We start from the raw sequence: 23,899 nt of genomic DNA on the forward strand, positions 1-23,899 counted from the left end.
GCAGCATATACAGCTTCTCTTCTAAGTGCTGACTGGTTCCACTTCACCACTGTTGATGGTTTTGCTGGACACCACATGGTTCTAGAGTCTTTGTCTAGTATAAAAAGCTTTACCTCATTTATTCATGGATTTATTCTCTAGTATGTCTTCTTTCATGATTTAGCAGATGACTGTTACATGCAAAAGCTTTTCCACATTTATTACATCTATGGGGTTTCTCTCTGGTATGATCTATTTCATGCATTTGAAGACTCTTGAGATGTGCAAAGGCTTTACCACATTTATTACATTCATAGGATTTCTCTCCAGTGTGACTTCTTTCATGTTTTTTACAATTACTGGAGTATGCAAAAACTTTACCACATTGGTTACATTCATAGGGTTTCTCTCCAGTATGAGTTCTTTCATGAGTGTGAAGATGATATTTATGTGCAAATGCTTTACCACATTGATGACATTCATAGGGTTTCTCTCCAGTATGACTTTTTTTATGCTGTTGAAGATTACTAAGATATGCAAAGGCTTTTCCACATTGTTTACATTCATAGGGTTTCTCTCCTGTATGACTTCTTTCATGTTGGTGAAGATTATTGCGGTATGCAAAGGCTTTACCACATTTATTACATACATAGGGTTTCTCTCCTGTATGCCTTCTTTCATGCCTTTGGAGATCACCACTACTTACAAAGGCTTTACCACATTGACTACATTCATAGGGCTTCACTCCAGCATGACTTCTTTTATGATGTTTAAGATTACTGGGATCTCCAAAGGCTTTACCACATTGATGACATTTATAGGGTTTCTCTCCAGTATGACTTCTTTTATGTTGTTTCAGATTACTAGGATCTGCAAAGGCTTTACCACATTGTTGACATTCATAGGGTTTCTCTCCATTATGACCTCTTTCATGACGGTGAAGACGACTTTTACGTGCAAAGGCTTTACCACATTGCTTACATTCATAAGGTTTCTCTCCAGTATGACTTTTTACATGCTTTTGAAGATCACCAGTACTTACAAAGGCTTTATCACATTGTTTACATTTATAAGGTTTCTCTCCAGTATGAATTCTTTCATGTATTTTAAGATGACTGGGACGTACAAAAGTTTTTCCACATTGATGACATTCATATTGTTTCTTTGTAGTATGAGTTTTAGGTACTTGTAGATGACTGTGACATTCAAAGGGTTTCTCGCCTTTATTATATTCAGAGGGTTTTATTTTTAAATGAGTTCTTTGGGGTAATTGTAAAGTAGAATGAAGTCTAAATGTTTTATCACATTGTTTACGTTCACAGGGTGCCTCTTCATTATGGGTTCTTTTGTGTGTTTGATGATTCCTATGATGGTTAAAATCTTTAGTACATGGCTCTTGTTTATGGCATCCTTTTCCCATATGAATTTTTAAACATCTTTGAAGAGAACTGGAAGAACTCAGAGCTTTAAAACACTGATTGCATTCATAACATTTTCCTTTAGTGTGAGTCACACTGCATGTGCAACATGAACCAGGACAGGCAGAAGAATTTCCATATTCCTTGCACTTATAAGGCTTTTCTCCATGGTACTTATGTTGATGTATTCCCAATGAAGTTGGAGATCCAACTAACTGTACACTTGTATCAGGATTACCATGTCTTCCCATAGTGGGAACTACTACATATCTTCTAATGTTTCTGGGAGAAAGATAGGTACATTTCTTCTTTCCATATCCCTTAGGACCACATGGCTTATGTCCAGAGTGACAGATGATATACCTATTAAAGGAATAATAACAAGAGGTTTTTCACATTGTATTCAAACAGTTTAACTTTTTGTTGATTATAGAGTTGTGGTATAGAGATTATGATCTCTCCACAATAATAACATTTTACTCTCATAAACTGCCCTTCTCACTACCATTAAGTCTCTTCAAGCATATGAATAACACTGGCTTAATTAAGGGACAATTTGCTTATAAAAGTTCTTGGCCATACTCTAATCCCATAATCAATCTGAATGCCTTTACATTACTTGAAGGGAATGAAACTAAATGGATATAGTTTGACAAGATGGATCTCAGGGAGATATGATTAATATGGTGACATCTTTTTTTTAAACCAAAGTACTTAGGTTTATTGCAACAGGAGCACAAAAATCATATGCTTACACGTGACAAAAGTATTCATATAATATTTCAAATAGTGTCTAAAACTTAGCATTACAATCTCAGTAGCTAATATAAATTACTATTTATTTTATGAAAACATTAACTCAAAAAAGTTAACATTGAGTTTTTCAACCACCTTTCATTTAGTTGGTTATTGAGTACACATGAAGGGAGCTAAAAATCTAAAAATGTAAATACCATTTGCTATCTATTTGCTCAATCCCCCATTTTATTCATGTTTTAAAAGCTGATTAAAATAATTGTTTTTGTATAAAGGTGCTATTAAACAAAAGTAGGGAGAGGAACTAATACTGAACGTCTTAAGAGTGCTTCAGATCAATCCTAAATTGTGTCCCTCTCACTATTTGTTTACTAAGCTTACACTGAATGTAGCAAGACTAACATTTGTGATAATCTGCAGATACATATTTCTGAAGATATACAACATTTCAAATATATATATTTGTTTTGTAGATAGGGTTTCTCTGTGTGGCCCTGGCTATCCTAGAACTCACTCTGTAGACCAAGCTGGCCTCCAACTCAGAGATCAGCCTGCATGTCTCCCAAGTGCTAGGATTAAAATAGTGTGCCACCACAACCCCACTAAGAATGGAGATTTATTAGTGTTGAAGCTCTAAGTTTTTTTTTTTTTGTTTTTTTGTTTTTAAGATTTACTTTATTGGGGACTGGAGAGATAGCTCAGCAGTTAAGAGCACTGGCTGCTCTTCCAGAGGACCCGGATTCAATTCCCAGCACTTGCATGGCAACTCACAACTGTCTGTAACATCAGTTCCAGTTGATCTGACACCCTCATACCAATGTAAATTAAATAAATAAAGAATATTTACTTTATTATTTTATGTGTATGAGTGTCTTGCTTAAATGTACATTGTATGTGCACCACATGCATGCCTGGTGTTCTTGAAGGTCAGCAGAGGACTTCGTATCCACTGGGCCTGGAGTTACAGATGGTTGTAAGTTGCCATGCAGGTAGGTCAAGTTAAACCCAGGTCCTCTCACACAGGGAAAGGAGCAAATGATCAGGGAAGAGCCTTGCAACTTCTTTCACCACTGCTTGAGTTCCAAAGAGGCTGAGGTGACAACAATCACCGTTATCACTTCTCCCTCTCTAATATGGTGACATCTTTTAGGGAGTTGTTTCCTTGTCTTGTTTCATTGAGGAACACCTTGTAAACACAGATCAGGTACCTCAAATTGAGGTGCTTGATGTTGTAGGACTTTAATACTCATCACAAAGCTGTAATTATTTACACTGTTGATTGTCATTAAGTATCAAGGCACATTAAAATTTCTTCAGAGGCATAAATATATCAGTTTTCACATAAAAATTACCTTCCATGTCTTCTAGAACTTTGACAATGTTCTTCAATATTCTGGTCTTCCCATTTGTAGCCTAAAATATAGTAACAGAATTGTATGACATATTATTTGAATTTATGCAACATTTCAGTTATCTTCAATCATCCTTAGAATAATGCCTGATTTATTTACTACATTCTTCCTCTTTTACAGTCAAAATCATAGTGGAACATTAATCTTGAAGAAAGGCTTGTACCCTTAAGTTAAAAAGTGTCAGAAAGCTCACATTCTCACCTATATCAGTGAGGTTCTGGTAGGTTTCAAACATCACATCTTTGTAGAGACTCTTCTGACAAGGATCCAGCAAAGCCCACTCTTCTTGGGTGAAGTTCACATGCACATCCTCATAGGTCACTGCATCCTAAAGTATCCCACACACATATGTAATAGAAATGGTGAGACTGAATGCATAGAAAATGTATACTTCATTGAGAATATTTATATAACTCTGTGTGCTCAACAAATTTATTTCAAATCACAAAATTTCAAATGCAATCACCAAGTCATTTTAGATGGACATTGAAAAGAAGGGTTATGAGTCTCATTTCTGGGCCCTCTGAATAGTATATGGCATTGTAAGAGAAATGTTGACTTGCATATATAGCAGGACATGCATGTGGTGGTATTGTGTTCCCCAAAATATTGTGCACCCTAATAAACTTATCTGGGGTCAGAGGACAGAACAGCCACTAGATACAGAGGCTTAAAAATGATGGCACTCACGCCTTTAATCCTAGCATTCCAGAGGTGGAAATCCGTCTGGATCTCTGTGAGTTCAAGGCCACATTGGAAACAGTCAGGCATGGTGACACACACCTTTAATCCCAGAAAGTGAGCCTTTAATCCCAGGAAGTGATGGCAGAATGCAAAAAAGTATATAAGGTGTGAAAAACAGGCACTAAGCTGGTTAAGCTTTAGGCTTTTGAGAAGCAGTTCAGCTGAGACCCATTCTGGATGAGGACTCAGAGGCTTCCAGTCGGAGGAAACAGGGATCAGCTGAGGAATTGGTGAGGCGAGGTGGCTGTGACTTGTTCTGCTTTTCTGATCTTCCAGAGTTCACCCCAATACCTGGCTCCAGGTTTGATTTTATTAATAAGACCATTTAAGATTCCTGCTACATATGCAAGCAGAGCAACAGTATTATATAAACATTTGTAAAAATTGTATCAAAATTACTGACATCAAAAACAGTTGGACAATTGTGAGTGGTACAATCCCTGGGCTAGTGGTCCTAGTTTCTATAGGAAAGCAGGTTGAGCAATCGATGATGAGCAAGTCAGTGAGCAGCACCCCTCCATGGCTTCTGCATCAGCTCCTGTCTCCAGGTTCCTTCACTGCTTGAGTTTCTACCCTTAGTGCTTCTGATGATGAACTATTAAATAAAACTATGAGTGAAATAACACCCCCCCAAAAGATGGACAAGATGGGCAGATGGTGTACAACTTTAGTCCCAAAACTCAGGAAGTAGACGCAAGTGAATCTGTATTAACGCCATGAATGCATGCAATCCTAGTGGGAAAAAAATGATACTTTCTGCCAAAGTTTAAAAGTGAACAAGTGGGTAAAGTTCAGCACAAAAGCAAAGGCGTCACATGTATGAAAACCTCATTCTATCAGCCAAAATTTAAAAAATAAAAATATCAGTGAAGAAAAAATGGCTTATCAAGGAAAAGCAGTTGCTTCTATTTTATTTTATATTATTTAATGTTGGAGTCTGTAATGGTGGTAATGGTGTGGCTGTATGAGAAGAAAGGAGACTGCTCAATTTCACCTCTGTGGTCAGAGTACAAACATTCTGAAGACCCCTCATGCTAAAGGTTCCATGTGCACCCTGATGAAACCACAAACCAGAGACAGTCTCAAATACATCTTCTTACTTAGAAGATTTTTCATTCAACCCACATTTTCATGCAGGTCATAAGCTCACACTCACCCATAATGCAAAATCCATTTAGTCTAACCCCAAAGATCCCCATATTTTGTAACAGTCCCAACACTTCTCAAATGTAAAAATTTTCATCTGACACTCTAGGCAGTCTCTTGACTGTGGCATCCTATAAAGCCAAAAAATAAATTATATCTAAGCAACACACAAAGGTAAAAAATACACATTTCCATTTCAAAGAAGTAGGAATGATTGCACCAAGGCAAAACTGAAAACCTGCTGGGCAAACACCAAATCCTGTAGCTTTGAATCAGACATCTGGAGCTTCAGTTTCAAAGGGCTTAGATGGCTCTTTCTCTCTGCAACTTTTCACACATCCTGCTCTCTCTTTTTGTCTCCTTCAACTCCCTACATGTAGCTATTCATGGTCGGTGCCTCAAAGCTTGTGCATGTCAACCTTTAGTGGTCTATAAATGCAATCTAGGCTTCATTGTCACACCTTCATAAAATGAACTATCACAGTCTCCTCACAGGGACCTTGACTTTGTCAAACAGATGACTGTAACAGTGCTGAACTGAAAGCACAGAGGAAGATTCCATGACTTTGAAATGTTACATCTTTCTTCTTCAAAAAAAGTGGGACACATAGATGATATGTCTACAAGGGGTTCTAGCTTTGGATTGACGATGCTGCATTAGAACAAATCAGCAGCAAGTTCTGTATGAAGTTGGTTTCTGGGCATAGGAATCTTGTTGCCTTTTTCTTTCCTTCCCAATTTAAATGCTGGCTGGCTGAGAAGAAACCCTGCAACATCTTTTCTTTTGTTCTTTATTTTCATCATGAGGTAGAAAGCATACTACCACAAGCATTCCATTTGACAAGTCATGTCATCTCTTCATTTGGGTCTACTTGACAGGTGAATATTAATGGCTTCCACTGGTTTTCCTTCTGGTCAGTGCCCAGCCTCCCATGATTTGTGCCCATCCTACCCAGGGCATGCTCCAGTGGCGCAAACGGTTAGTGCATGGTACTCCTATCACATCTTTTCTATATTACCAAAGAAGAGCAGGTGCTTTCTCTTTAATTGACCTGTTTTAGCACATGACTGCCACTTGAAACTCTGTAGTGCTGTTTTTCTTTCCCAACCACACAGGTTTCATTAATTTCTGTCCCTACTGTTGCTCTTTTACTCTTTGGGTCAGCATGAGTCATCAGTTATAACCAAGCAACAGACTACATGTTTTTTCAAGACTGTCCATAACTCTTTAATTTAGCCTTACTCATTTTCACAGAACACAGGAAGAATACATACATATAATATGCCAAAATAGTACCAAAAAAATCTGTCTTAGTTACTGTTCTGCTGCTGTGAAAAAAAACACTATGAACAAGGTGACTGTTATAATTCCAGGTTTTAATTTGGAGATTGATTATACAGAGGATTAGTCCATTATCATCATGAATGGAAACATCAAGGTAGGCAAGCATGGGGCTCAGATTAACATCCTGATACATACGTAGGAGGCAGAAAGAAACACTCTTTCTGGCTTGGGCTTTTGAAACTTCAAAGCCCACATATACTTTAACAAACAAGACACACCTATATCCACAAGGGCATACTTCCTAATTTTACACAATTATTTCCACTAATTGGAGACCAAGTATTAAAAGACAGGAGCCTAAGGCTTGAGCAATATAAACCATGAAAGAAATATAACCTAAGTAGAAAGAGCACTAGAGGAAAAGAGTGAAAGAAATTGAGGAAAAACCGGGAGTAAGAACAAGGAGAGGGAAGAAGGGAGAAGGAAGGAGAGAGAAACAAAAGGAAGAAAGTATTCATCTCAAAAGGGGGGAGCCAGTACTTCTTGAGGGGTTATAGGCCTTCTCAATATAACCTTCCCTACTCTATCTAAGAAGGGACTAAACAATATGAGATTTCAAAACTTCCTAAGTCCCTGTTTTCTCTCTAATTGCATGGCTTTATCGTGTGTTTCTGTCCCTATCTAATTCTCTCTGGTAGAAGGTCTTGGTGTCCTTAAGTGTGACTGTTGTAGATGACTCTATCAGGAGGGTGCATTTCTAACTGTGCAGATGTGCCACCCAAGGCTGCTAAGGTTTTAAATTCAATTTAATTACTTTAGCAAGTTGGATTCTGAAGGTCTTAAATTCTAGCCAACATGGAGAGCCACAAATTTGTCTGATCACAATGCAGACCGTATTCAAATCTGTCTAATCACAAGCTGGATCACACTCAACTGGGATAAAATGGGGCCAAGAAACATCTTGTGTCTGGGGCCTGAAGAGAAAGTGAAAGACCTGGATGACAATGTCTGGCTTCCACAGTTATAATGTGTATGCAAAGACACACGGATGGACTCAACTGTCTCTGCTTGAGGCCATGCAATTTGTTCCTCTATTCCTTTGATTTTTGGGGACCTATCTGCCTAGTCCATATGCACATCTCCTCCTATATTCACGCTAATCTAATTAAAGTGCCTTTTCAAAGAAATGGTGTAACAGTGCACATTGAATCTTTGAGAAGTATGGATCCCACTGGGACTTGTGACTGATGGAAAATGGGCTTACCTTAGCAGGGAGCTGGACTAACCTTGAGTAGAAAGGAACCCTGTGGTTTGCTGCTATCTTGGCTATTATATCAATTTTGGAAATTCAGAATTTGAGGTATAGATTTATCAAAAGTCCAATAAAAAGTCTGATAATTTATTCCATCAGCAACAGAAAAGTGATGGCAAAAGGTCATCATGAATGAAAAATGATCAACATAAGATTGAATAAACAGCACACACAGTGCCATCATCTGACTTCAAACTTTGAATACAACTACCATAAAGATTGTATTGTCTGGAAAAGAATAAAGAGATCAACAGAACATGAGGGCAAACAGACAGAAGAACACAATTAAAATATAGTCAGTTTTGAAAAATGAGACCAGGAAATACATTAAGTATGGCTTTACTAACAGATGACTGGAACACTGTGGCATTACATGCAAATATATTAGTAGCATCAATGTTACGATCTGGACAAAATAACTCCAAAGGGATCCTACAATTGCTTGTTAAGTGGCAAGTACAGAAGAAGTTTGAGAAGATACTAGAGAAAACTAAGACTCTACAAATTAGCAAATCTGCTTTCCATGGAGACTGTAAAAGCAGCTGAGGTGTGCTCACTACATTGTAAAGTCAACAATAAGTATGTTTCCACACAAGGGCTCCTCTTCCCCATGCACAGGAAGAAAGTGAAGACAGGAACTCAAACAGGGCAGGATCCTGGAGACAGGATCTGATGCACAGGCCACAGAAGGTACTGCTTACTGGCTTATACCTCATTGCTTGCTCAGCCTGCTTTCTTATAGAATCCAGGACCACCAGCCCAAGGATGACACGATCCACAATGGGCTGGGCCCTCCCCATCAATGACTAATTAAGAAAATGCCCTGTAGGCTTGCCTTCAGCTAGATGTTATGGAGGTATTATCTTAGTTGAGGCTCCCTCTTTTCAGATGACTGTAGCTTTTGTCAACTTGACATAAAACTCTCTAGCACACTGATGATTCACCTTAACTGGATTAAATGGGAACCTGGATTAGTGACTTCTTAAGTGGGAAGAACAGAAAGAAGCTGCTGTAGGGTAAAAGGGCCAGCCAAAGAAACCCACCCTGGCCCTGAAACCAGAGCTAATGAAAGAAACCCACCCTGGCCCTGAAACCAGAGCCAGTGAAAGAAATCAACCCTGATTCTGAAACCAGAGCCAGTGAAAGACACTTTAGCCCTGAACCCAGAACCTAAGAAACACACCCTGACCCTGAAACCAGAGCCAAAGAAACACACTTTGGCCCTAGAACCAGAGCCTGTGAAAGAAATATGTTCTGGCCCTGAATCTAGAGCCAAAAAGCTAAAAAGGACCAGTGAAAGGAATACAGTTTGGCCAAGAAACTGGAGCCAATTCTGCCCCTGACCAAAAAAACCAATCAATACCTGAGCAGGAAAGCCAACCAATCCCTGAGCATGAATTCTAGCACCCTGGTCCTGAACCCAGAGCCAGTAAAAGAAACACTTTAGCCCTGAACCCAAAGCCAAAGAAACACACTTTTCGCCCTAGAACCAGAGTCAGTCAATATGCCCTGGCCCTGAAATTAGAGCCAACAAAGCTTAAAAGGACCAGTGAAAGAAATACAGTTTGGCCCTGAAACCAGAGACAACTTTGCCCCTGGCCAACAGAACCAATAAATCCCTGAGCAGAAAATCTTCTCCCTGGAGAAACTCGTCCCCTAAGAATCCCGATATAAGCCCCTCTGCTTGTTCAATTGTTAGCTGTCCTTTCCCACGCTGGCAGAGGCAGCTACTCTCCTGGACTCCTCCTTCCCAAATAAATCTTTCATGAAGGAGTTTTGGGTGAAGATCTTTTGCCAGTGTAAAGCAGAAGAACCTTTGCTGAGATTCCCTTAGAGCAGAAAAAAAGCAACAACTTTGTGTCAGAGCCATAGGAGATTGCCATATTTCTGCTGGGGTTTCCCCTTTAATAGAGTGAAGCAGAAGAAGGAACATTTTGGGCCAGAGATGAGAACAAACAGCGCTCTGCTAGGAAGCCCCCTTAAGAGGGGGTGTGGAACAAAGCTCAGCTGTAATGGCTCTCTCTAGGAGAGGAGCAGAGTTGTTACTTCCTATGGGGAGACCATCCCCCACTGCACCCTAGCTTCAGGTAGAGCCTGACTTCCTAAGAAGTCGGGATACCTTTCCCTCTAGTGCTGTCTTATTGCAACTCCGAGTACAGTTTGACTTCCCCAAAAGTGTGGATATCTTTCTCTTCAGAGCTGTAACACTCACATTTTGGTGCCGAAACCCAGGGTAGACTCCCTTGGTGCCTGTGCTCTCCCCTTATGGTCTGAGCCACACGAAGACTCTATCCCTCATCTCCTGTCCATCTGCAACAGACCAAACTTCCAGCTCACCGATCGCTCAGCATTCCATCCAACAGCGGCAATTAGGTGAGTTCCCCTTTTGGTCAGTGTAAACATTTCCCTGGGTCAGGGGAAGTGACTATTGAGGGTTCAGCACCCTTCTAGTACACTTGGAAGGGGAAGTACCCCCAGGAATGGTCTCTAAGGCTATATAGCTGGCCCTCTTCAGCTACACCCCACCATCCTTGGAGCAGCAATCAGGCAGTTTCTTTAGGCCAAATTGGGTTATAACATTCCCTTCTATCCTCTCATTCTGTCTTCCCTTGGAGCTGCCCATAATTCCACAACTTCTCTAGGCCCTCATGCCTTTTGTGGCTCCTTTTCCAGCCCTTTCCTCAAGATGAGACCTTCTCCCAGAGCTCCATTTTCTCTTGCCTTCTCTCCTCTGTGGAAGCCCTGGTACCAGGTACTTGAGACTCTCCACTGGCTTAGCCAGGCTATGCTTGACCCCCATTGAGTTGAGTGACAACCCTCTGAATGGCTTGGATCTCATTTGGTTGTCCCTGAGTCCAGGGGACATCTACAACTGCAGGTTGCAATGACCTTCTCCTTCACCTCTCTCATCAATGGGAACTCAGCATTCCATACCCTCCCACTCCCCCTTGGGATGCCTCCTAGAAAATCTAAAGCCTTTACACCTCACACCCAATTTGAAAGGCCCAAAACTTGTATGCCTTTGCAATAACATTTGGCCTCAAATCCCTTAGTTAACCAATCTAAATGGCCACATAACAGCACACTAGATCCCAATATTATTTGGTACCTTTACGACTACTGTGAGCTATTGGGGAAATGGAAAGAGACCCTCTATGTTAAAGCTTTCTCTTACTTTCACTCCAAGCCTCTCTGTGCCTCCTGTTCCCCCACCCAGCTCCTGCTAGCTATGAAGTCAGAATAAGATGAATATAATACCTTTGATCGAGCTAATGAGCCTCCCATTTATAGACCAAGCTCACAGCTCCCTTTCCTCTAGTCCCTTTAGTTTCCCTTTCTCCCTCCTCAGTGACAGGTCACCCACCAGGTCAACTCTCACCGCCACCCACTTTCAACCCACCAACAGCCCCTAGTCCTCCTGCTACTCATTCCCACTCTTCTATGGGACGTTCTGTACCTCCCTGATCAAAACCAGCCCCAGTTCTCCCTTGTGAGAGGCTGCTGGGGTGGATGGTTTAGTCAAGGTAAATGTCCCCTTCTTGTTATCTGAATTCTCCCAAATAGAAAAAAGATTAGAGTCCTATACTGCCAATTCTTTCACTTTTATTAAAGAATTCCAGTACATTGTCCAATTCTATGACCTTACCCTTTATGATATTTATATGATTCTTGCAAAAAAATCTCCTCCCAGAAGAGCATAGATGAGTCCGGGATCAGGCTAGGGCCTATGTAGATGAATTACAAATGGATAACACCTACCTAGTGGGGGTTATGACATTCTCTGATCAGGACCCTCTTAACATTTCAAATCTTCTCCCCCCAACCAATCCTAAATACTCCCTACCTCACTCATTCATCGAGATCCTAGAAGAGTTATTACTATATCCTATACATATGCAGGAAGAAGCACTACCTCAGGCCACTTACACATGGTATACAGATGGCAGCTTCTTCATATATGAAGGAGTATGTAAAGCAGAATATGCTATTTTCTCAGACACCATAGTGGTCTGAAGAAATGGGCCCTCTGAGCCCACAACAAAAATCAGCAGGCTGAATTAATAGCTGTACCCGTGCCTATCAATTAGCAAAGGGACAATCCCCAAACCCATGTAAAGACTCCAAGTATGCTTTCCAGATTCTCTTGTCACATGCAGCTATCTGAAAAGGATGGGGGCTATTAACAACAAAAGGAGGACCCATAACCAATTCAGACCTAATTATGGCCCTATTAGAAGCCTCTCGTATTCCCACAACCATAGGAATCGTCTACTGCCAATCACACCAAACAAACAATTTCATCATTTCCAAGGGAAAAAAAACAAGCTGGTGAGGCAGCTAGAGCTGTAGCTCTTGGAAGCCTGGGTCCCTCTCACACACCATGAGGAATTTTCATCTTACAACCCACTGCTATGGGATGGTCTTTCTGTTATGAATATGTGTTGCTCCCATTGGTTAATAAATAAAGCTGCTTTGGCCTATGGTAAGACAGGTTATAGTCAGGCAGGAAATCCAAGCAAAGATACAGAGAGAAGAAGGGCAAAGTCAGAACAGATGTCAACCCACCACCCAAGGGGCAACATGCCAGCAAACTGGTAATGCCATAGCCACATGACAAAAAGAGATTAATACAACTGGATTAATTTAAGAGATAATAGCTATCTAGCAAGAAGCCTGAGCCATAGACCAAATAGTTTGTAATTAATATTAAGCCTCTGACTGGTTATTCAAGTACCGGTGGGCAGGAAAGATTTATTTAGCCACAACCCACCTCTTCATTATCATCATCAGATACTCAACAAATTTTGTCCTATTTACATCAGATCTTTCACTCCAATAGCTTGGCTTTGTCACACTTTATCAAAACTTATCTACAGCCTACCTCTGAGGATCTGTCTTTTCTAAAGACTATCATGGCTTCTTGTAAAATTTGTCAAACCTCTAATCTAACCTCTGGGCTTCCGAGTCCCCTTTTCCTCACTCACCAAGCCAGGGGATCCCTCCCTGGATCAGAATGGCAGCTCAATTTCAGATACCTTTAATTCATTGTAGACACATTCACAGGATGGATAGAAGCTTTCCTACAACTAATAAAAGATCACAGACAGTTTCTAATCTCCTTTTCAGGGAAATCATTCCCTGTTTTGGAGTCCCAACTTACCTTCAATGAGATAATGGCCCTGAATTTACTTCTCAAGTCTCTTAAACTCTAGCCAAAGACCTTAACACCCCATGGTGCTTCCACATCTCCTGCCATTCTGTCTTTAGGCAAGGTCAAATGAACGAATTGTTCCCTCAAAAAAATATTCATATCAAATTCTCCCAATAACTCCATACTGATTGGATAAAATAGCTACCATTGGTTCTCCTTCAATTAAGAGCCCTTCCAAAGAAATCCTTCATAATTGCCCCCTTCAAGCTCATGTATAGATTATGCTCCCTGGTCTCACATCTCATCCGTTATCTCTCCCTGATCATCTCCTTACACCTTTGCTACACTATCTTTGCACTCTTCTTTGGAACTTCACCCACCATCATTTGCTTCAGCCTGTCCTAGATCCTCTTCCCTCTTGAATCAACATTGGGAACTTAGTTCTCCTCTCTCCTCCAGGTCACGATCCTCCTCCTCTTGCTCCAAAATGGAGAGGCCTATTCAGGGTAATCCTTACTACCTCAACTGCTGCTAAGGTTAAGGGCTTCCTTCACTGGATTCATCTTTCCTATCTCAAACTTTTTAAACCACTAACTCAAGATAATCTTTCTTCTTACATTTTGACCCCAATAAGACTGCTCTCTTAAGTTTCAGAAGATACTAAAATCAAACAGGCTGCCTCCAGTCTCAGAAGAATGAGGCCTCACACATCCATAAAAATTCAAGCCCAACCCTATTGGGTCATGCCCTACCTCTTCTCACTCTATTTCTTTCTACTCACCCCTATCACTAGCGAACTCTACATATGGAAATTTGACATTCAGGAAACATATACACAACAGTTCAACCAGACCACTCATGTTATAGGGTTTCAAGACTGCTCACCAGTTCTGAATGTGCATCATGTCTTTGACTGGCCAGTGCCAACAGTAACCTTTAGTTTGATTATAGAGGAAGCAAGCAATCTCTGTCTTTTATGAAGAATGGGGAATCTTTTACATCCTGATTAAGGACCCATGGCACCCTAGATGGGAAATGGGAGTCATTGGAAAGCTCTACAATAGCACTTATCACAGCCACCCATCAGGTACACTCAAAATATAGAGGGTACACACCCCACACTGTCAACCTCTAGGTATAGACATAGTAGAAGTGGTCCAAAGCTCCTCAAATGTTCTTATGTCCTCAATGTCACCTTTTTTGATGATATTGACCCCACCTCCCTGTCATGCCTTCTGTTTCAGACCTTAACTACTTCATATCAGCTATTAAATAATGCTCAGCCTGACCTCTTTGGAAAATGCTGGCTGTATGTCTTTCCAGGGTCAAACTCTCATCCACCTTTTGTGGCCTCGCCCTTTATCCTATTAGATTCTCTTACTTTACCACTTGTTAATTGCTCCAAGCCAAATGTCACTACCACCCCTTATCTCTCTCACATTCCTCTCTTTGGTATTACAGACTGCTTTAACTTCTCAGGAACATACCTTGTGGGCACCCTGGATTCTGCAGACTGCAATGATACCATTACCCTTGGTACTGTCATGCAGGCCCTATATTCAAACATTCACAGTGCCTCTATACTCGGTGGTACTCAAGTTTATCACTGTTTACCTGCTAGGTGATCTGAGATTTGGGCCCTGGTATTCCTGTTTCCTAACTTAGGAGTGGTATCTGGTGAAAAACCCTTGCCAATTCCCTTCACCAAATTCATAGCAGCATGGCATGACAAACAAGCAATCCAAGTAATCCCCTTTCTAGCAGCCCTGGGCATAACTGCAGGTGTAGTCACTGGAACAGCAGGACTAATTCCCCAGCTATTTACCACTGGTTTTTCTCACAGTTCATCCAAGATTTCTAACCAGTAGCTCAGACTATCCTTACCTGTCAGGGACAAATAAACTCACTGGCCAACATACTACTACAAAATTGAAGAGGATTACATTTATTAACAGTAGAGAGAGATAGTCTTTGTCTCTTTCTTGGGGAATAATGTTTCTGTGTCAACCAATCAGGTGTAGTAAAAGATAAGATCCAACAACTCCAAATGGATCTTCAAAAACAGAAACAGCTTGATACCTCTGGCCAGTGGAACACTGATAGTCAGATATGGAGCTGGATGTTATCCTTCTTAAACCCTGTTCTCTTCTTTTTCTTAGTCCTACTAACTGTGCCCTGCTTTATAAACCTCTTGTCTGGATTTCTTCAACAAGAGATCCAAAAGATTTCTAACCAGATTTCTAACCAGTTACTATTACAGGATTACTAGCCCCTAGCTGATAGAGTCTGCAAGATTATGCAGTACATTACAGCTGATATTTAGAAGGTCAACCCACCAGAAACGTACATATCTGATGGAGGACAAAACTCATAAGCAGGACAATGAGGATTACTGCCTTTTGAACAGATGGTGGCTTTTTACTGTAAATTTCTCATTTTATGCCATGGTCCTCAGCACTGTAACAGCTTTGGAGTTTATCCCACAACCTTAGCAGTGTATTCCTCATTTGTCAGGCAGAATTATTTCTGTGCACTAATAGAAGGATGACTTCTACCCACACCATATAATTCTGGTGAGAAAAATAAGTCACATGATCAAATCTTTGTTCTTCATTCCAATAAAAACTTAAGAGGTCTGTTCTCCATAATTATCTTTATGGCAGGACAATTTGGCCAGATGTGGTATTTATGCAAAAAGATCACAAACAGGACTTTCACAGATAGGCTCAAGGACAAAATTTCAGCACCTATTGAATCAAAGCCCCATTTGAGATAATTATAATAGAGTTGCCCTGAAAGTACCACACCTGCAGAAATGGGAAGTGCAGCTCAGCTATTCCTGCTTTGACCTCAGAAGGCTATTAACACTTTTTGCCTCAGTTTATTGATGCAAGATTTTAGCTTAGGAGTCTAACTGTTTATATTTTAGCCCTGAGATCTGTGTGATTAACAGATAGAGGTCATTAACTGATAGACCAGCTCTGGAGAGAGCTAAGTTTCTCACACAGTCACCATAGAAATGAAAGCCACATATGGACAGAGTGGCTGGGAGGTGTCAAGTTCCAGATTTTGTACAAAATAGTTACAGGCCCTCTCTTTGTCTAGCCACTTAGGGTAAAAGATGGTTTTTTTTTTTTTTTTTTTAGATCTGAAAGGTTCTTTACTGCCAGTTAACACTTGGCAAAATATGCTGATGTGAATCAAATGCTGCACACTTCCCCCATGGTTTATGCAGGTTGCCATGGTTACACTGACACTGCTGTATTCCCAGCATGTGGTAAGACGAGCAGTGTCTATTGTATTTTTCCTCTTTCACATTTTATCAATCACAGACTTTTAGCTTAGATATTAGTCACATTTAGGAATGTAAAATAGTATACAAATTCCCTTTTCCCTTCTCAGATTTCTCTATTGGTTAGTTTCTCCTCTTTGTGACCTCTTCCCCTTTAACAGTTAGCTGGAACTTCTTACAGCCAAACCTGCCAGAGCCATAACAAATAGTTCTCAAGTTATTGCTTTGCATTACTCTTATCTGTTTTATGACCCATCGGGGGAAAAAGCATTGTAACCTTGCTATTGCCAAAGAATTGGTGTTGTGTGTGTATATAAACTGGAAACATTTGAAACTAGAGGCAGAGCAATGAAGAGAAATCACTGGAACAGCATGCTTGTGAGTTTTTCCAGAAACCCTCAGATTAGAAATATCCTAAGTTCCTTTCACTTTGCTGTAGCTTCTGATCTGAACCCTGGAGGTGGCCTTGCAGAGCTACACTCCATGGCCACCTGAGCCAGAAACTTGTAGCACCTGTATACATCCTGAGTTGAAGATCAAATTTGTCTCAAGAACCTCGATGTACCAATGTGGTACAAACTCTAATTGTTCTTAATAATAAAAACCTAGAGTCAGATATTGTGGTAAATGCTGAAAGATCAAAGAAGTAAAGGAACAACCACAGACATCTCTTACCTCTCCAACTCCTCAGACCAAAAAGGGCCAAGCTCTGATCTCCACCCACCTTATATCCCATTCTCTACCCTGCCATATCACTTGCTGTCTCCTGTCTATACATACCTTCAAACATCTATGGTTAACTAATGGCTAGCTCCGCCCTCTGATCTTCAGGAAAGCTTTGTTAGAGCATAAACAAAATATCACCACATTTGTCCCTTTTGTCTAAAAAAAATGTTATAAGAAAAACTATACACAATGATTACAATAACTATATACAATATATATAGTCAAGAATTACATTAACAAAATCTAGTCCATAAGCATTTGACAAATTCAGAGAAAATACTTCATTATCTATTCTATCTTAGTGATTCCAAAAGGTTGTACCTATTTCACTTTCTATTCTAACTGGCATTACCAAAACTAATTTTTAATGTCTCTCAATGCTATACACTTTACACCTCTTTAGTGAGTTTCTTTTTGGAATTTATTAACAAGGAAAACTCTGTCTAGTCCCCAACTCCATCAAAGATCTGAGAAGGAAATAATATTACCCAAGTAAACAGGAAATAGAAGCAAGCAACTTCCAAAAAATGTGAGAAATGACAGAAACAGTTGGCTGCATGTTTACTCTGCAACATTGGAGCATTCATCGTTGGCCTACAAACCTATATATCTGATAGACTTTTCTATGAAGCAGGATATTCTGAAGGGCTGTCCTACCTTGTCTTGGCAAAGTTCAGTAGTCACTTTCTTTTGTGTCCTGCTTGTCCAATTTGGACAGCATACTGTCAGGAGTTGAGACAAGGGCATTTTTTTTTTTTTTTTTTTTTTTTTTTTTTTTTTTTTTTTTTTTTGCCAGTGGCTAACTTTTGTTAAATTGTTTTGTAAAATTTGTTAAAAAAGTAAATTCTGTATGGAGTTTCTTTGATGCCTATCATCTTCTCTAAAGTAGATTGGTGCTGCCAGAAGACATGTCTCATTATAATGAAAAAAATTAATCTATGTTACTAAAGCATCTTAAATCCTATATTCTGTAGCTCTTTGAAGTATTTGAAGATGACCTATTTGTCTAAAATATATCTGTTTGGGGGGCTGGAGAGATAGCTCAGAGGTTAAGAGCCCTGGCTGCTCTTCCAGAGGTCCTGAGTTCAATTCCAGCAACCATATGGTGGCTCACAACTATCCATAATGAGATCTGGTGCTCTCTTCTGGTCTGCAGGTATATATGCAGACAGAAAACTGTATACATAATAAATAAATAAATCCTTTAAAAATATATCTGTTTGACCTTGAAAATATAGTTAACATGCTTACAAGTTCTTGTAATAACTACTTACTTGCATTTCTTTGCATCCTAATTAGTTGGTAATAATAACTTTCAAGGACTAGAAATTTGTATTACATTGTTAAATGAGTTGTATAGGTACAATACCTTGAACAAGATGTATGTACTGTATGTTCTGACAAAAATAACCCCAAATTTGTGTCAGTATATAAAGATCCATATCAATGCGGAATATTTAAAACAAGTAGCTGCTTTTTAAAAGTAGATTCAATAATCTACCCTTTTATCCTGTCATATCTACATTCCCCTTTTTTCTTTCCAAAGCAGATTCAATTGCCTACCCATTTATCCCATCATTACTATATCCCCTTTCTCTTTTTTCCCTTTTTGTTTTCAAAACAAGAACCCTGAATCTAATCTCCTTTGTTTAGCTGTTTTTTTTTAACCATTACCAATAACAACTTGTAACCAACCACCCTAAACAATGGCAAATATCCATAAACCATTGAAAGACCAAAAATTACCCACCCTAGCTCTTGGCCATGTGGGCGTCCTGTTCTTAAAATTACTTCCTGCTCTCTGGGGGTAACAGCATCCTTAGGGGATCCTAAAAAATTGGGATAATTATCAGGTCTTGGGAGAGTCAGCTGTTATCATTTGTTGTCAAGTCTCTGTGTAATGGCAAAGTGCAGGGTTTGTCTCAAGTTCTGGCTAGAGTAGTCTGTGAGGCTGGACCATCTCAGCTAGCCACCTTAAAATTGTCCTGAACAGTTTGTAGTCCAAAGCCAAACTTTGGGTGGTGTTTGTCAGCTTAGGAGCAATACCACAATCCAGGTGGAATCATCATTGTGAGGCCCCATCATCCTTTTGGAGACTTCAAAAGTCTGTCAGGTGTGGTCATGGTTCACTGAAGAAAAGTTAAACATTTTAAATGTCATATGCAGCAGATCTCAAAGAGATTAAAGGATCAATATTTGTTATGTACCTCCAGAGTACAAAAACTTAATTCCTAGTTACCTGATAGCCAAACCTGAAATCATGTACAGGAAGCTAGATGAAGCTTTTTTCTAGAATTAGTTAGTACTCTATATGACCAATAATATCATGACAAAAAAATTTAAAATATATATTAATCTTATAAAATTTGAGATAATATTTATACCTTAAGAAAAGTTTTAAAGAGTCAAAATAAAACCAAAGGATTATGAGATTAGTGGCAATAGAATAGTCCACAAATTTTGGTTTTTCTTCCATCCCATACCAGATGGCTCTTCTGATAGGAAACAGAGACTCTGAATTTTTTTTTTTTTTTTTTTTACACATGCTTAGGTTTAGAGAAGGAGAGAGACATGCTCCCACTCCAAAATCAGCTTTAATTTTCAATTGAACTGGAACTACAAAAAGACCATTTGCATTGTATATCTGTAAAGAACAGCAGAAACAAACATTTGGGGAGAATGTTCTTAACATTATGAAATTTTATCCTGTTGGAAATGTGATATACCAATAGGTCAATTTTTCTTTTCCTTGGGACATATTTCTGAATGATTTGTCCTTTTTCTTCTCATGTATCAATTGTTTAGTGGTCTTCTTAGCTGGATGTCTTCTTTCTCCTCAAAAGAAAAAACAAAACCCTATACCAACCCTAATTTGGGGGAGGTTGCCTTTTGGCAAGTTTTATCTGCTCAAATGAAAAGCATTTGTGAGTTGTATAAGTTTGTTTACATTGTTGTAACAATGTTGCTACATTGTTGTAACAATGTAAACTTGTTCAAATCTAATCTTATCAATTTTGATTTATGGTTGCTCCTGAAATTTTTTGTTTACTTTCTATAGTTGTTCTATCATCCAGAGCATCATGGTTTTTTACAAAAGGTATTAGGTTCTTCAATTGCTCTGGAAATGAGTTTCCTCCATGATGACAGAAAATGACTGAACCAAATTTGACATGGTGGCCTGCAAGAGACCCCCTCAAGGTGCTTTATAACTATCTGTTGTTGCTCTACATTCATTAGTTCAATGTCTGCCTTTGCCACATCTTCTGCATACTCCAGAAGGGAGGGGCGTTCTCTTTGAATTATTCTTGGAAAAAACATTGTTTCTAGGAATAATTTTTTACAATCCCTTTTTAGGTGACCTTGCTTACTGCAGTTGAAACACCTGACATTTGATTTTGCTTCAAACCTCTGGAAATCACCTCTCCTATCCAAGCACCATCATGGTTATGAGTTTCAATACTGACTGTATCTTGGATTCATTCCTCCAAGGGTGTTGATCTTGCCTTTAATGACCTAATTTTTGCATTGTGCATTAGCATTTTCAAAAGCCAGAGATTCAATTATTATTTGTGTAGCTTCTGACTTTGGTATCATTCTATTTACTGCTGAAGTCAATCTTTGTAAGAAATCAGTAAGGGTTTCTTTTGGACCCTGTATAACTTTAGTAAATGTCTCAGTTTTCTTTCTACTTCAATTCTGCCCCAAGCATTCAAAGCTGCTGCACAGCATAAAGTCATCATACAGAGATTGCCCTTAAATATTAGCATAATCTCATTGGTCTTGGGAGATTTTCATAACTCTAGGCCTACTTTGTTGTTCATTTGCCTTAGCCTCATCTCTCCACTAGGTCCTCCACTGTAATTGGAGATCAGGCTACAAGACTGCTGTAGCCAAGTTTCTCCAGTCTTAAGGGATAATTCTATTACAAGTTGATCATGAGTTTAACATCTACTTCACAAAAGGAATGCATGCCATGAGACTATTGCTTCTTTGAATCCCCTTAAATCTAACGTTTCCACAGGAGTCCATTCAGCTATTACACAGCCTTAGGGAATATCTATCATTTGGCAATTCCTGTAAGAATACTGGATAAATTAAAGTTGGTTGTTTGAAAACCTTGGGCTGTTCCTCTCTAACCTTATAATGCCACACTGAGATTGGTTCTCTTTTAAATTTCTCTGTCTAGGTCTGAATATCTCTATGATCTGTTTTAATAAGTTTTTCCAAAACTTATATCTTTGCACTCTTATTAACCAACTTATTTAATTAGTGATAAAACAATATAATAAACCCAATAATGGTTATAATTGACATTACACAAATCCCATCTAAATTAATTATCCTCTCATTTAATTGTTACATTTTTAAACCATCTAGTGTATTTTGTTACAGAGACCTAACTCCCTCAATTGTATTAGTGTTTCCTATTATTTAATGTGTGTGGGGGACTCTCTCTTTTAACTAATTTCTCCCTTTAACAATTCCCAATTGGTGGGGACTGGAGAAATGGCTCAGAGATTAAGACTGCTCTTCCAGAGGTCCTGAGTTCAATTCCCAGCAACCACATGGTGGCTCACAACCATCTATAATGCGATCTGGTGCCCTCTTCTGGCTATTATACATAATAAATAAATTTTTACTTATTTATTTATTATGTATACAGTATTCTATCTGCATGTATATCTGCAGGCCAGAAGAGGGTGCCAGATCTCATTACAGATGGTTGTGAGCCACCATGTAGTTGCTGGGATTGAATTCAGGACCTCTGGAAGAGCAGTATTCTTAAACACTGAGCCATCTCTCCAGCCCATAAATAATTTTTTTTAAAATTCCCAATTGTCTCACCAAATCTGCTGACAATGATGATTAGATGATGGTGAAGTGTGAGGCTGACTGCTGCTGCATAGAACAATAGAAGCCCAAGCAGGTGTCAAGACAGCTATCAAGTGTGGCAGCAGCCCAAGGAGGGAGCTCAGGGAAAGCCCACAACCCACTGGGGAGAAGAAGCTAAAGAGATATCATCTGCATGGAGGGATGTGTGAAAGTGGGTAACTCCTGCAGATTTTGGAACCCAAAAGCCTGTGGAGATTGCTGCAGTTAGGCTGCAACAGAAAAATGCCACACTTGCTCAGAGGCTTGAGGAAAAAAGAAAGGAAAAACTAGCCAGTTAGGTAGTGACTCCAGCCACATTCAGCTTTGGCCTGTGCTGGTGGCTGCAAAGTCACAGATAAGTGGCCTTTTTTGTAGCACAAATTCTATTTGGTCTTAATAATAAAATCCCAGAGTCAGATATCATAGTAAATGCTGAAAGATCAGAGAAGTAATGGAATAATCAGTCACTTCTTACCTCTCCAACTCCTCAGACCAAAAACAGCTGAGCTCCTCTCTTTGCCCACCTTATATTCCTCTCTCCTCTCAGCCATATCACTTCCTGTCTCTTGTCTATACAGACCTCCAGACCTCTATGGTTAACTAATGGCTAGCGCTACTCTCTGATCTTCAGGCAAACTTTGTTAGAGCACAAACAAAATATTACCACACCCCAATTTAACAGGAAATAGTCTAACAAGAACATCAGCCCATTTCCAATCCCCCAGTTGTTTATTAATACACAAAAAGGGAAATGTAGGGTAAAAGGGTGAGCCAAAGAACCCCACCCTGGCCATGAAACCAGAGATAGTAAAAGAAACCCAATCTGGCCCTGAGACCTGAGCCAGTGAAAGAAACACACACTGGACCCAAGACTGACCAGTGAAAGAAACACTTTATTTAGCCCTGACCGCAGAACCTAAGAAACACACCCTGACCCTGAAACTAGAGCCAAAGAAACACACTTTGGCCCTAGAACCAGAGCCAGTGAAAGAAATACATCCTGGACCTAAAACTAGAGCCCAAAGGCTAAAATGGACCATTGAAAGAAACACAGTTTGGCACATTGTGCCACCTAAACCCACCAAACCCATAATCCTCCCCGTGGCCAACTACCCCCTGCACAAGCACCATCTATACCAACTGGAGGATGAGCAGCCCCTAGAGGCAAAAGCACCACCTGCACCCATTGGAAGAAGAGCCCCCTAGAGGCAAAAGTGTCACCTGCACCCATTAGAAGACGAGCCCCCTAGAGGCAAAAGCACCACCAATACCAATTGGAAGAAGAGCAGCCTCCCCATCAACAGCCCTCTCCAGCAACATCAGCAGATCCGATAGGCACAAGCACCACCCACTCCAGTTGGAAAAACAGGCACAGGCAAAACCTACACCATTTGGAAGAACAGACTCCACAGGCACAGGCAAAGCCCACACCAGTTGGAAGAACAGAGCCCATAGGCACAAATAAAGTCCACACAGTAGTCAGGAGAACTGGACATATGCTGGATCTAGGCACCCCACACCCCCACAAACCTCAGCTGAGACAACCCTACTTGACCTGACAATCAGCCAATTACCAGAACCCTTGGCCATTCAGGACAAAAGACAATAAATGAAACAGCCAATAAAGGAACAAAAGACCCACCCAACAAAGACATCACAAAAACCAACACTTGTTCCTATAATTATCCCAAACTCAGAATGTTAAACAGCAGTGTAAGAATACATTCAACAACATAAAGAGCAATTTGGTACCACCAGAACCTAGCGATTCTACAACAGTAAGACGTGAACATCCCAGTGCAAAC

At 39.8% G+C, this 23,899-nt stretch overlaps 1 pseudogene; it reads right to left on the reverse strand.

Annotated features, from left to right (window-relative positions):
- The window catches only part of LOC114684911, a 278,504-nt pseudogene that overhangs the window by 243,761 nt on the left and 10,844 nt on the right, over positions 1 to 23,899 (reverse strand).

This window comes from Peromyscus leucopus, chromosome 22 (assembly GCF_004664715.2).
Source record: "Peromyscus leucopus breed LL Stock chromosome 22, UCI_PerLeu_2.1, whole genome shotgun sequence".
NCBI classification, from domain to species: Eukaryota; Metazoa; Chordata; class Mammalia; order Rodentia; family Cricetidae; genus Peromyscus; species Peromyscus leucopus.